General features: G+C 34.6%; 1 protein-coding gene and 1 pseudogene across 1 annotated transcript in view; one reads left to right on the plus strand and one right to left on the minus strand.

Moving 5' to 3' along the window:
* NLGN1 (neuroligin 1) overlaps window positions 1-13,221 on the plus strand; it is a 975,153-nt gene that overhangs the window by 886,223 nt on the left and 75,709 nt on the right. The window lies entirely within an intron of this gene.
* On the minus strand, window positions 11,061-12,813 carry LOC126011475 (methionine aminopeptidase 2-like; annotated as a pseudogene).

The raw sequence follows: 13,221 nt of genomic DNA on the forward strand, positions 1-13,221 counted from the left end.
CACCTTGTGCTTAAGTTGCTTCAGTTATTTCAAATAACTTTTCCTAAAATAAAATCACAATTGTCTTTTCTCCATCTTCTGCACCCTTTGCTGTAGGCAGTCCCATTACTTTTGTGTTTGATTGGTTTTCTCTTTATTTAGTCCTTTTACTATTTTATCTCAATACTTCTATGATCTGAAGTGAAAATAATAAAGTTTGTTTACTTTTCATGGGAGTGTGTTAACTATTTGCAAGAATAAAAAATGTTATCAAAACTAATCAGGACATATTGTAAGAATTTTTTCTATTGCTTTTGCTTCAAACTCAACAAACCAATTTATCATTTCTGAATAGATTAGAATCTTGTTTATAAAAAAAGAATCTTGTTTATATTGCCATCAAAGTAAGCTTTATTGTTTTTTTTTATAAATTATTGTTTTCTTATTAACTTATACTATCAGAAAACATTGTCTTGGCTTCTGTTTTTTGAAGTTTTAAGTTTAACTACTAATTTCAAATTATGTTTCCTTTAAGAAGGTCAGGAATTATAAGAAAGCAACTTTTGGCTAGTGAATCTTTTTTGGGGGGTGATAACATCCAGAGGGTGCTCAGGGGTTACTTCTGGCTCTGTGCTCAGAAATCGCTTTTGGCAGGCACGGAGGACCATGTGAAATGCCAGGAACTGAACTGGGTCCGTTCTGTGTTGGCCTTCTACAAGGCAAATGCCATACCACTGTGATATCACTTGGCCCCTGGCTATTGAATCTTATTTAAGATTTATTGAATCTTAAAAATTCTTAAAATATCTTAAAATATATTTTATTTTATTGAATTTTATTGAACAGATAATAAGCAAGATTGTGCTCTAAATATTTTGAGGGCTATAGATCTAAGTTAGGCATGAAACTGACCTCAAAAATAATGTATATTCTGATATAATAGATATACATAAAATAATTAGAAAGCAGAAACATATATTTAGCACGTTATTTAGACTGCATATCTGTGAATAAAGCATTGGGTTGGTATTAAAGTTTGTATACTGGAATATTGAACACTTGTATGAGCTTTATTTCACACATCTGCAAAAGAAATATTGCTCTTTTATGTTTCTAGATTGTTGAACTACAATTTAAATAAAGGTAAACTGAGAATGCAAGAGGCCAAGAATGTGCATATGGTATTCTATTGTAGAAAAACATATAAACATACAACCAGTATCTGGAATAAAAAAAAGAAAAAATATTTCTGAAATAGTAAAATACTTCTGATTTATATGGTACAATATACCCACCATCAAATAGCCAAAGAAGAAGATGAGAGGCATCATTTTTTTCCAATTACAAACTAATATAAAGCAGTAGTTATTAAAATATCATGATTCTATAATTAAGACAGATCAGTGAGATAGAATTGAAAATCCAGAGACAGACCCTCAAGTATATACTTAGTAGTTAACCTTTGATAAAGGAGAAAAAATGCAAAATGGAGCAAGAAAATCTTCAATAAGTGATATTGATAAAAATTGTCAGCCACATAAAAAAAATAAACTATTTTCTTCTTGAAAATAAAACCTTAAAAGAAACTTGGTTCTTTTGAATCATATACAAAAGTCAAATAAAATATATTTAAGTCCTTGATATTATATGTGAATCCTTAATGTACGTGTGGGGAAACCTTTAAAAAGGTGCCACTAATCAAGCAAGAGGAAGAAAACATAGACAAATGTGACTATCTTACATTTAAATCCCTGTACCTCAATACTAAAACAGCCCATAGATAGTGAAAAATTAACTTTTCACCAGTCATATGATAAAGGTTATGATCCAAGATATATAGCAGTAATAGTACTTTAGAAGAAAAAAGAAAGCCAACCCATTCAAAAAATGGGAAGAGAAACAAAAACTACATCAAGGAAAAAATACAAAAGGCCAAAAGGCACATGAAAAAAGTACTCTATATCACTAATCATCAAGTAAATGCAAATTAAATTAATGAGATACCACCTCACAAAAAAATGCTTGGCATTCATCACAAAGATCAAAAAACAATCAGTGTTGGCATGGATTTTGGGAAAAGGGGTACTCAGATTCATTACTGGTGGGAATGTTGACTGATTCAGCCTTTATGAAAAATAATACAGACATTCTTTAAAAAGCTCGGACCTGAAGTTCCATATGACCCAACAATTACACTTCTGGGACTATACCTGAAAGATCTAAAGCTAAAAACAAAATAGGCATCTTGCACTTTTAAATTTATTGCAGCACAATTCACAATAAGCAAGATATGGAAACAACCCAGATGTCCAAGATGAGTGGTTGAACTAACTGTGGTATGTCTACACTATGGAATATAGCTCAGTCATTAGAAAAACAAAGTCATAAAATTTGCTGATACATAGATAGACAATGTGACTTTCATATTGAGTGAAATGAATCAGAGAGAGAGTGAGAGAGAGAGAGTCATAAAATAATGACACTTATTTAAAGAAATGTTTTAGGAAACTAATACACAAAGACAATATAAATAAGAGCAATAGGAATGATTCTTAGCAGATCGTTTGCTGCAATGTGGGAGAGGGTGATTAGGTCATTGAAGAGCCCACTATGGACAAAAATAAAGGAAGTGAACACTCTGGACTAAGAGGTGTGGCTAATAGGAGGTAAAGTGATATTCGTGATAATCTTTCAGTAACAGTATTGCAAACCACAGTTCCTAAAAAGATAAAAGAAAAAAAAGTGTCTGCCATTAAAAGCAGACATGGGGTGTTGGGGAGGTGGAAGAAAACTGGGGATATTGTTGAAGGGAAAAGAATGGGTCCTCCAACATTGTAGACTCAAGTCAATCATGAGCATCTTTGTATCTAGTGATGATTTAACAACTTAAAAAAAAAATAAAACAAAAAAGAAAGTGGGGGGTCTTCTACACACAGAGATGCTTAGGAAACTTGACAACCATATCAGGGCTATCAACCAAATTAAACTGAAGCCTGAGGAAGCCTGTATAATTTAAAGTGGAATTTCTAAAAGGAAGATATTCTTGTAAGTCGTGTGCAATAATAATTCTTCCTTCTCCCCACAGTGATTTCATGAGCTGTAAATTCAGGAGTGTTGTTTGTGATCTATAACACCTCCACAATTTGTTCCTTCATAAAATAAATATAGTGAGTTCACTGGGACATTAGGTTCTGAGATATCAGGAAGTTAACTTTGTATTGTTCATGTTACTCACAGCTTTTAGCAAATAGTAGATACATATTTATTGACTGAATGAATCAATTAATATTTATTGAAAAAATTATCTCAGTTATCAGAACTGAAATTAAGACAAAATAACCATTCAAATTGCTATTTGAGTTCTAAATCAGAAAAGGTTAAATTATGTTATCAAAAGTTTAACATTTTGAATGATGAATAGCTAATATAAATAACACTCATGTTACCATCTATCATTAAATTCTGCCAAGCACTCTATGATTTTTTTAAAGTTATCCTGGACATTTTTTCTGGTTCTTGGTTACATATTTTATATACTTACAAAATATGATCTATGTTCATTTGTATCCTATCAAAAAGAAAAGAAACAACTGTGCTAAATGGAAGAAAAAAGAAAATCCACTTGCTGTTGGTGGTGATGTAAACTGGTTCAATTGTTTGAAAACAGTGCCTTGCACGAAGCTGATTCAGGATGGATGGTAGTTCGAATTCCAGTGTCCTATATGATTCCCTGTGCCTGCCAGGAGCAATTTCTGATTCAGGGGTAATCCCTGAGCACCGCTGAATGTGACCCCACTCCCAAAAAAACCCCAAAACAACAACAAAATACAAAAATAGATCTATCATATGACTCAGCAATTCCACTCCTAATTTTTTAATATAATATTTATTTTAATCATAGTGGCTTACATATCATTGACGATAATATTTTAGGTACATATTAATATAAAAACAGGGGAGTTCCCATCACCGAATTGTCCTCCCTCCACCTCCGCTCCCGTCCTGCCTCCCATATCCACCTCCTTCATCCCCGGGGCTACTCGTATAACTGGTCCCCTCTGTGCCTAGCCTATTACTTAGCGGTCCTACACCTGTTTGGTCTTGGTACCTCCCTTCGCGCTCTAATTGGGAGGCGGGACTAGATAGTTCAAGTTATGTGGTTTTGTTTGAAAAAGAGAAAGGTACTAAACTGGGTAAAAAAATCAAATACGCCGAAAATGGGCGGAGTCCTTCTGGAGACTCTCATCCTAGGTTTGAAAGACGAAGGGGAAAAAGGAGGGTGAAACACCACAAGTGTACAAAAAGAAGTGTCAAGTAAAATATCCAGTGAGCACTCCAACAATAAAGATAAGCACCATATAAAGGCCATGGTCTTGAGATAAAAAACATGGCAGAGCACATATAGGAAGAAAAGAAAAGAAAAAATATATAAATGGAGACAACAACTTCAATACCCACACCAAAACAAAGAAATCGACAAAAACTAGATAAATAACTAAAAAAGAAAATTGTTTTGTGCTTTGTTTGCCTTTTTTTTTCTTTTTTCTTCCCTCCTGCACAGGCACAATAAATAATGGGGTCATTCGAAAAGGAATTCCCTCGGCCTAAGAGATACAGGGTTTCTCCACCCTTGAAGTTTATTGTCATGGGATTAACTATAGACTCCTGTCAGGTTCATTTTCTCTCCTCTTGGTGCTTTTGTGGTGTATGGAAGACTTCTGCTCCGTCCTGGGTGATAAAATCAGACCTCTGTATCTAGAGATCTCGGTGTCTGCACGGTCAGGATTGGAACTTACGATGAAGTCTTTCTTTGTAGTTCTAGACATTCTGTTCCTTCAGTGTCATTTTAATTCTTCTTCTGTGATTGGTGGTCTTTGTCTTTGCACTGATCCTAGGGTGGGGCCTGGGATAGAGTCTTTCGTTATGTTTCTAGAAGACCCATTCCATTGCAAATTGTCTCAGACAGACCTCTGGAACTAGAGGTCATGGTTGTTGTGCAGGTCATAGCTCAATCCTTAGACTAGGTCTTTTTTATTGGTCCCAGGTTACATAGTCAGGTCATGGTTCTATCAGCCAGTCATCTGTAAATCACGATCTTGGCATTTGGACAGACCAAAGGGTGACAAGTCTTCTGATTTTGTCTAATCATTAGTTGGTGAACTAGGATAACCTGCTCTTAGGTCAAATTGTTCCCAGTTTACTCTTTGTCAGAATATCATATTAGAGCTTGTTGGTGTCCCAGCAGTATTAAGGATGTCCCAAATGGGATTTGTTTCTTGTGGATGTTGTGAAGAACTGTGTCATTTCTATGTCTGTGATCCAGAGTTCAAGGCTGGACAGTTGGTATCTAATCACCTGGGGTCTAAGTTGGGTCCACATGACATATTTTCAAGGTGGAAGATGCCCCTGTATTGTAAACAAGTATGAGTTCTTATCCCTAGTAGATAAGAGCTTGTTTTTATACTTAAGATTTCCCCCTTTTTTTAGTGTGCCTTTGCAGGGAGAAATGGTGTTACATTATATTGCCAGTGCATTTGAGGGTGGAAAGAGAAGAAAACAAAAATAGGTCACACACCCAAAAAAGATAAATATAGAAATAAAAATATATGTGCTCACATATACTTATAAAAAGAAAAAAGATTTTAAAAAATGAGGTAAAAAAGTAATTGAAGGAGCAAAGTGATGCAAGAGACTACTTTACATTAGGGGAAAAGCAGGTAAAGAGGTAGTGTAATACAGGTCTTATACTTATGATGGATGTATAGGTTTCCCCATTGTCTTTTGAGGTTTTCTTGTGGTGTGTGGATTCCCGGGTGCCTTTTCATCACACAACCTGACTCTCTTGATAATGGCAAAAACTTTGCGGCAGGGAGGTCTTGGGAGGAGTTCTTGTATTGGGGATACTTTTAGCGCTAAGTCCGGTTTCAAGTAACAGTCCAAGTTAGGAAGGGTTGGTAAGGAGGACCATGCAGCATGAGTCAGTAGGGGAGTTGCTTGCCTTTTCTTGCAGGGGACGAGGTGTGGGTTTGAGTGGTTGTCCTTTCGCTTGGGTGCTGGGTATTGATTCGTTGGGCTAGGCGGTCAGTCTTGATGCCTAATGAATTAAGAACTGAGGGTGAAGAATTTTAATGAAGTGGGAAATCTGGATTGGATTGAGGGGTGAAGGGATAGTCAGATTTCCAAAGGGGAGAAAGGGGAAAGTATATGGAAGGGGCAGGAGAGAAGAAAAGAAAAAATGAATTAAAAAGAAAAGGAGAGGGGAAAAAAAGAAAGTAGTGAGAAAAGAGGAGAAAAGAGCAAACTCCTAAATTATCCTATGAATAAAACATCATATAAAAATTGTTTAAAAGCTTTACCTTTTTCTACACCATGGATAAAACTGGAAAAGCCACTGTTGAATGAAGGAAGAACAAAAGAAAAAAAAAATACCAGATGACCTCACCCATATAGGATATATAAAGAAAATAAATAAGTGAAGGAAACAGGCCCTCTGTCTTAGATGACATATCTTGTAGTTACCAGTTGGTTGAGCTAAAATAATTTTACAGACAGGGATGGGTGTGAGGTGGTAACATTGTACTTATAAAACCCATAAACAGATGGAAAAATCTGACACTTAAAAAAAATTTGGTGCCCATGATTACCAAGCTACCTAGTGGAAGAACACAAGGTATGTTCCAAGTTCACTTCTAAGAGCCAGTAATGTTCTAAATGTAAAGATAATTAATCTGGTGAAGAAAAAATTGTTTTATTTAGAGTATGTCAAATTTGACTAAATAATACTCTGCATTTGATAGTACATTCATATCAATTTCAATTTCCTATTTTTTTCAAAGACTAAGAAGGCACTTCAGAATTTTGACACATAATTACTAGATAATTAACATTCTAAAGTGAAGACACTTGAAAATTTAAAGGTCCTTTAGCTTTTCAATGTGTAAGAATTTGCTTTAAATATTTTCTTCTCTGATACTGGCTGGTGTTAGACAAATTCTTTTGAAATCAAGTATGTGAAAGGCCCAGAGCAAAAAAAAAAAAAAGCTCTGACCAGTGTTTAGGCCAAACCTCAACTCTGGGCACTGGAAAGATCCTAGCATTATAAAGAAAAAAAGAGGTGTTCCTTTAATTTTTTTCAACTTTTCAAATTATTTTTCACACTTATTTATTTTCAGTAGCAGTTCATTCAGCTATCATTCAATTTGAGTAATAATACAGAAAAGGTTTTCTAGCCCCTTCAAATATGCTTTATAAAAGGAAAAATTTTCTTTGCACCATAACAAAGCAAAAAATCAAGTTATATAATGAGAAAACAGTTACCTTTATTTTTGTGGTGATGGGATTTAAAACTGTATATGTCCATCATTTTCAAACATGTTCCAAGATCTCCTATGTATTATCTTTTTTTTACTACCAATAGAACTTATTACACTAATTCTCTAGCATTATGTAAATGTATTTTATCCAAATATTGCATAACCATAAGTAGTTTATTCTCTATATCCCTAACCTAATATATCAAACAATAACTCATTTGTCAAAGGGAGACAGTTCATTAAAATTCAACAATCATTTGGCCAGGATAAAATAGCAACAGTATAAAACTTGATGTTGCAAAACTTAACAAATGAGGGAATAAGAAAAGTGCAAATCTGGAAATTGCAGGCCTGCCCTCTAGGGCAATTTTGGGGTCACTTGTCTGAATTTTAATATTACAAATGTTTTACAAAGTCTCCAACTTATTAGACTGAAAGGAAAGCCAATTTACCATTAGGTGACTTGAATATCTGGGGCAATCAATAAATGAGAACATGATGCCACTTGGGACTTAAGAGTAGAAAACGCCTAGTACTTGAGCACTGTTCTATCACTCAGTTTTTAAAAGTGAATTGTTATATGATTTAAGAAGCACTTTTCATACTTTGTTGATTGGTATTTAAGTAGCATAGAGAATAACAATTTTACATCTCTAAGTGTGATTTTGAATAAAGCATTTGCTCCATTTCTTTTAAATAAATGAAATATTAAGTACAGAAATAGTCACCATCAGAATTGTAAAAATAAAACAACCAACTCTGCTGGTTAACAGAAACACTTCTGCTAATTATCAACTAAAATTATAAATGAATCTTACAATAAGGTAATCTTAATTTATTGCAAAGGTAATCAATGATTTTTATATAAGTTCATAACATTTTAAGATACTAGAAAACATATTTCTTATAGTTCTACAGGTATGATTCATTTTAAATTAGTAATATTTTTAAAACATTGAAAATATTGTTTATATTGACTGATACATAATGACAAATATTAATTACCATTCTAATAATCACTATGCTTTTCATACTACAAACATTGGAAGAGATTTCTTCTCGTCACTTACAAGTGCTAGTTGTCACATTGTAAAAGATTTATTAGCCTTACATAATTAAGATTTCCTTCTAAAACTTGAGGGGTAGGGTCTCCTTGCTTGAGGCCAAGGCTTTTCCTTTCCATGTCTCTCACATTTTGGTGGGCCTATGCAAACAATAATTGCCACTCCAACACCATTTTTACTGTGCTCCTTTGACTCTAATCCTTAAGAAAAACAACCCACTTAAACTTTTGAGGTTAACTTAAACTAATATGCATGTGCATGGAAATGTAAAAAATACTATGTCTTCAATGTTTAACGAGTTACATAAGTTTTATGGCTTTAGATTGCTTTGTTTGTTGCTAAGAAATATGATGTATTACAATCTGGGGACTTGAGGGACAAAGTAATTGTACATGGGTTCTGTTTTATTTTTCTTAATGTTCTTTGGCTGAAAGTTAAAAGTTAAAATATCAGCAAGGGGACATCTGAGAATTCTGTTCATGAGTGATTGTCCTTTCATTGTAACTTTACCTTGTCCTCTTTCTGTGCATCTTTGTTCTCATAATCAAAAATAAAAAGTTAAAAAAGAGCATTTCCTTCTAGATTACCATATTCCAAACTTACTCATATACTTCCAGAAAATCTTCCTTTATGTGTAATTAAGCTCTTGTAAACATTACTCACCAAAGATTGTTACATTTCTTTCTTTGCTTTTAATAGATATACAATGGCTAAATTTCCAGAAATGTATTTAGATATATGGTTTTATTAAGGAAAAAAAAATTTTTTTTTGGTTTTTGGCCCACACCCGTTTGATGCTCAGGGGTTATTCCTGGCTATGAGCTCAGAAATCGCTCCTGGCTAGGGGGATCATATGGGACTCAGGGAGATCGAACCGCAGTTTATCCTACACTAGCACTTGCAAGGCAGACACCTTACCTTTAGTGCCACCTCTCCAGCCCCAAAGCAAAATATTTTATATCTGACATTTTATTCTATTATGTGCTACTTATATGAAGTGAGGTTTGTAGGCGAGCCTTTATAGATTATCATTGATGTATAGATAGTAGATATATGATTTACATATATTCTACATAATTAATGAAGATTATTTATAGTAATCAAAATTTATGTATATATCAACAGGTATTCATCTAAATTTTATTTAAATCACATTAAACTTTAGTTTGACATCCTACACACAATATATTGTATTTTTTATATAGAAGTTAATTTTTTCCTAGAGGTAAAAATGGATTTCACAATGAAAGAAATTCAAAGTTCCCAAGCTTATTGTTCTCAGTCACCAGTCAATTCTGCCTTGGATATCTATTTTCTATCCTTTACAGATTATTATTATTATAAGGACATGATATGCAAACAAGAACATCTGTAAAGTGATTTCCCTAACATGTTTTTTGCTTTATCAAAATTCCACCTGCTGTTAGACAGTAGTATTTGATGTCACCACCATTTGTGTTATACATGTGAGAGAAGTAATCAAATGCAGAAAACATAGCTGTTTATTAGTATACAGTGGAGTGGTACAGCTATGTTTCTTTCAAGCTGTTAGTCAAGGTATATAGCTAATAAGCAAAAGACACACCAACATTTTTTTTTTTTTGCTTACCAGTCTTGATCTTGACAGAGATCAAGGAATGAGACTGGCTCACAGCTCTATGACCTGTCATTATGTGAAAGGTGTGTCATTGTCAAAAAGAAAGTAAAAATCACAAGCTGGTTGATGGTGTTCATATACTTTTTAGGCAGGCCATCTAGTTTAAGCTACAAAAAATATCTGGCAGGTGTTATCTTCTTAACAAAATTACAACTGAAAAAAATCAACAAGTAGTAAAATGTTTACAAATACTCACATACTGTATATTAGGCATTGGTACTTAAACATGATCTTTCAAATTTTGGAGTTGGTGTCTTTGTTTATTGTTCCTATTTTTGTTTATATGTTTTATTTTCAACTTCAAGGATCCAACTTCAACAAAGTTCATATATTTAGCATTGCTGCTATCTATGAGATTTTCTTAAGGTACATTGCTTATTTACCCTGCAAATAAATCATATTAAAATTTTCTTTTTTCTTTTCAGATCTGAAAATGTCTTTATCTTTTAGAAAATGAATTTCAAGGTTAAAAAGGAATACCAGAGGGTGTAGGTGCAGAACTGAATGTAGTCATTTGAAGCATTCAATATACAATATGACAATATAGGGGCCAGAGAGATAGCATGGAGGTTGAGAGTTTACCTTGCATGCAGAAGGACAGTGGTTTGAATCCCATATGGTCCCCTGAGCCTGCCAGGAGCAAATTCTGAGCATAGAGCCAGGAGTCACCCCTGAGCTCTGCCAGGTGTGAACCCTACCCCAAATATAAAGAATACGACAATATCAATACCTGAAAAGCTTCTCTTAGGTGTTCAAAACAAAAGATATATCATTCCTAACTAATTTGAGCTTTATGGCACGTTTTAGGAGTGGGGAGAGGGGAAAGAGGAACAGTTAAATCTCAAAAGTCCTAAAAGCTTTTTCCTTGGTTAATTAATTACATTAGATGGTAGATGGTTTGCCTTTGATCAAATTCTTTTTTAAAAACATGGATAAAAGTATTATATTGTTCCACTGTTAACAGACAAGTTGCAAATTAATTCTGGTATAATGTGTTCCAACAAAGCTTAGAAAATAAAAGATGTTTTGGTGGCTTTGGACTAAGGTTTAATAGTCATCTCCTTTGCTGACAACATGTTTTTACATGTTAGGTGTAACAATATGGTATGTTCAAACTGCACTGTGTATAATCCTTTAATGTCACACAATGGCAGATATGGATATACTATGCCCAGCTCACACAGATTCTTCAGAACCATCTCTATTTACTTTCTCCCAAGCAATCTAGCCATGTGCGGCAGAAGGCAATGATTCCAAAGCTTTCATTGATGACATTTAACAAGTGTTTTGCTCTTGAAATCCTTACTGGCACATGTCCAACATCAAAATTTTTTATGTAATGTGAACATTCTATATCATCATGAACAACACCACTTCCTGTGCTACCAAAGGTTTCAATAGCATAAACTTCTTCCTCCATCCTTGTTGCCTCTCCTCCTTTCACAATGGACACTCTTTTCCTTGCATGTATTCTATATGGCCCAATTAAATGTCCATTTAGATTACGGATTGGCTTCACTTGAAATGTTTTCCCATCTATTTCAACTTCGTATGATTCCATAACTTCCTGGATGGCTTCACCAACATCACATAGACGGACATCAATTCCAGCATACTTTACTCCATTATTAGTGGAATCTTTTATAGTTTTTTAATAATGTAGCATACTTGGGATTAAAAGTGACAGTAAAAGCACAGTCAATAATTCTACTTCTTATATGTGTTCCAAAGTCTATCTTACAAATGTCATCAAACTGTGATACTGTTGTGTCACCTGCATTGGGAGTGTAATGGGTAGCACAATTATTGAGAGAGCACCCTGTAGGGAATGCCAGGCCTGCATTTAAGCCATTCTCTTTTATTAGCTTTTGTGAACAATCTTCCAATATTTTCACAGATTTCTATTATTGTCATTCTGGGCTTGATCCAGCTCATAACATATTTTTTTATCTTGGTGAATGTGCTTCTCCAGCTTCTCGAAAATCATTCCAAATATCATCACTGACTTGATCTAATGCTTTCTTCTCTTCACTTGTAGTTCTCCAAGCTGCTATCCTCCCATCTGTGTGGCCAGGTACTCGAATTCTTGTCCTTTGAAAAATACACTATTAGGATACAGGTCACATATTGAAACTGAGGGTGGATCTGTTTGAACTTTTGGTACTCTCTTCTTTTCTTCTTTCCAGCTGCTCCATCTCCATCTCCATCTTCTTCATCATCATCTCTTTCTTTCTCTTCCAAAGCTTGTCTTTTAAATTGTCCTGTAACCTCATCAACTAAGATTCCTGTTTCCTTATTAGATTCTTGTTGCCCTGGGCCAGTCCCCTGAGTCGTCATGTTCTTCTTCTTCTTCTTCTTCTTCTTCTTCTTCTTCTTCTTCTTCTTCTTCTTCTTCTTCTTCTTCTTCTTCTTCTTCTTCTTCTTCTTCTTCTTCTTCTTCTTCTTCTTCGTCTTCTTCTTTCTTCTTCTTCTTCTTTCTTCTTCTTCTTTCTTCTTCTTCTTCTTCTTCTTCTTCTTCTTCTTCTTCGTCTTCTTCTTCTTCTTCTTCGTCTTCTTCTTCTTCTTCTTCGTCTTCTTCTTCTTCTTCTTCTTCGTCTTCTTCTTCTTCTTCTTCTTCTTCTTCTTCTTCTTCTTCTTCTTCTTCTTCTTCTTCTTCTTCTTCTTCTTCTTCTTCTTCTTCTGTTTTTTTCTTCTTAGCTGCCTTTTCAGCCATAGAGGCTGCTCCCTCCTCCTTGTCATCGAGATTCAAATCGCCATTCTAGTGGTTCCCGGGGGTCGTGGCCTCCTCTACACCTGCCATGTTGGCCGAGAGCTTAAAAATCTCTTATCGTGGGGGCCAGTTTGGTAGTGCAAAGGTTAAGGGTATTCTGCCTTGCCCACGCAAGCCTAGTATTGATCCCCGGCATCTCATATGATCCCCCATGCTAGGAGCGATTTCTGAGTGCATAGCCAGGAGTAACCCCTGAGCGTCACTGGGTGTGGCCCACAAACAAAAAAACTATGCTGTTTAAGACTAGATTATTCAGGCAACATAATTTGAGTGTGGCATATTTGAATATATTGCAAACAGATCTATAAAATTGCATTGTGTATGGACCTCATAGATGGTTTCGCAGAGTATGTGTGTCTCTCTGTGTGTGTTTTGTTTGAATATGAATGCTCTTCTTACAAAAGATATGTTGTTATATGTTTGCGAGTAAGACACATA

The sequence above is a fragment of the Suncus etruscus genome, chromosome 6, assembly GCF_024139225.1.
Source record: "Suncus etruscus isolate mSunEtr1 chromosome 6, mSunEtr1.pri.cur, whole genome shotgun sequence".
Lineage (NCBI taxonomy): Eukaryota > Metazoa > Chordata > Mammalia > Eulipotyphla > Soricidae > Suncus > Suncus etruscus.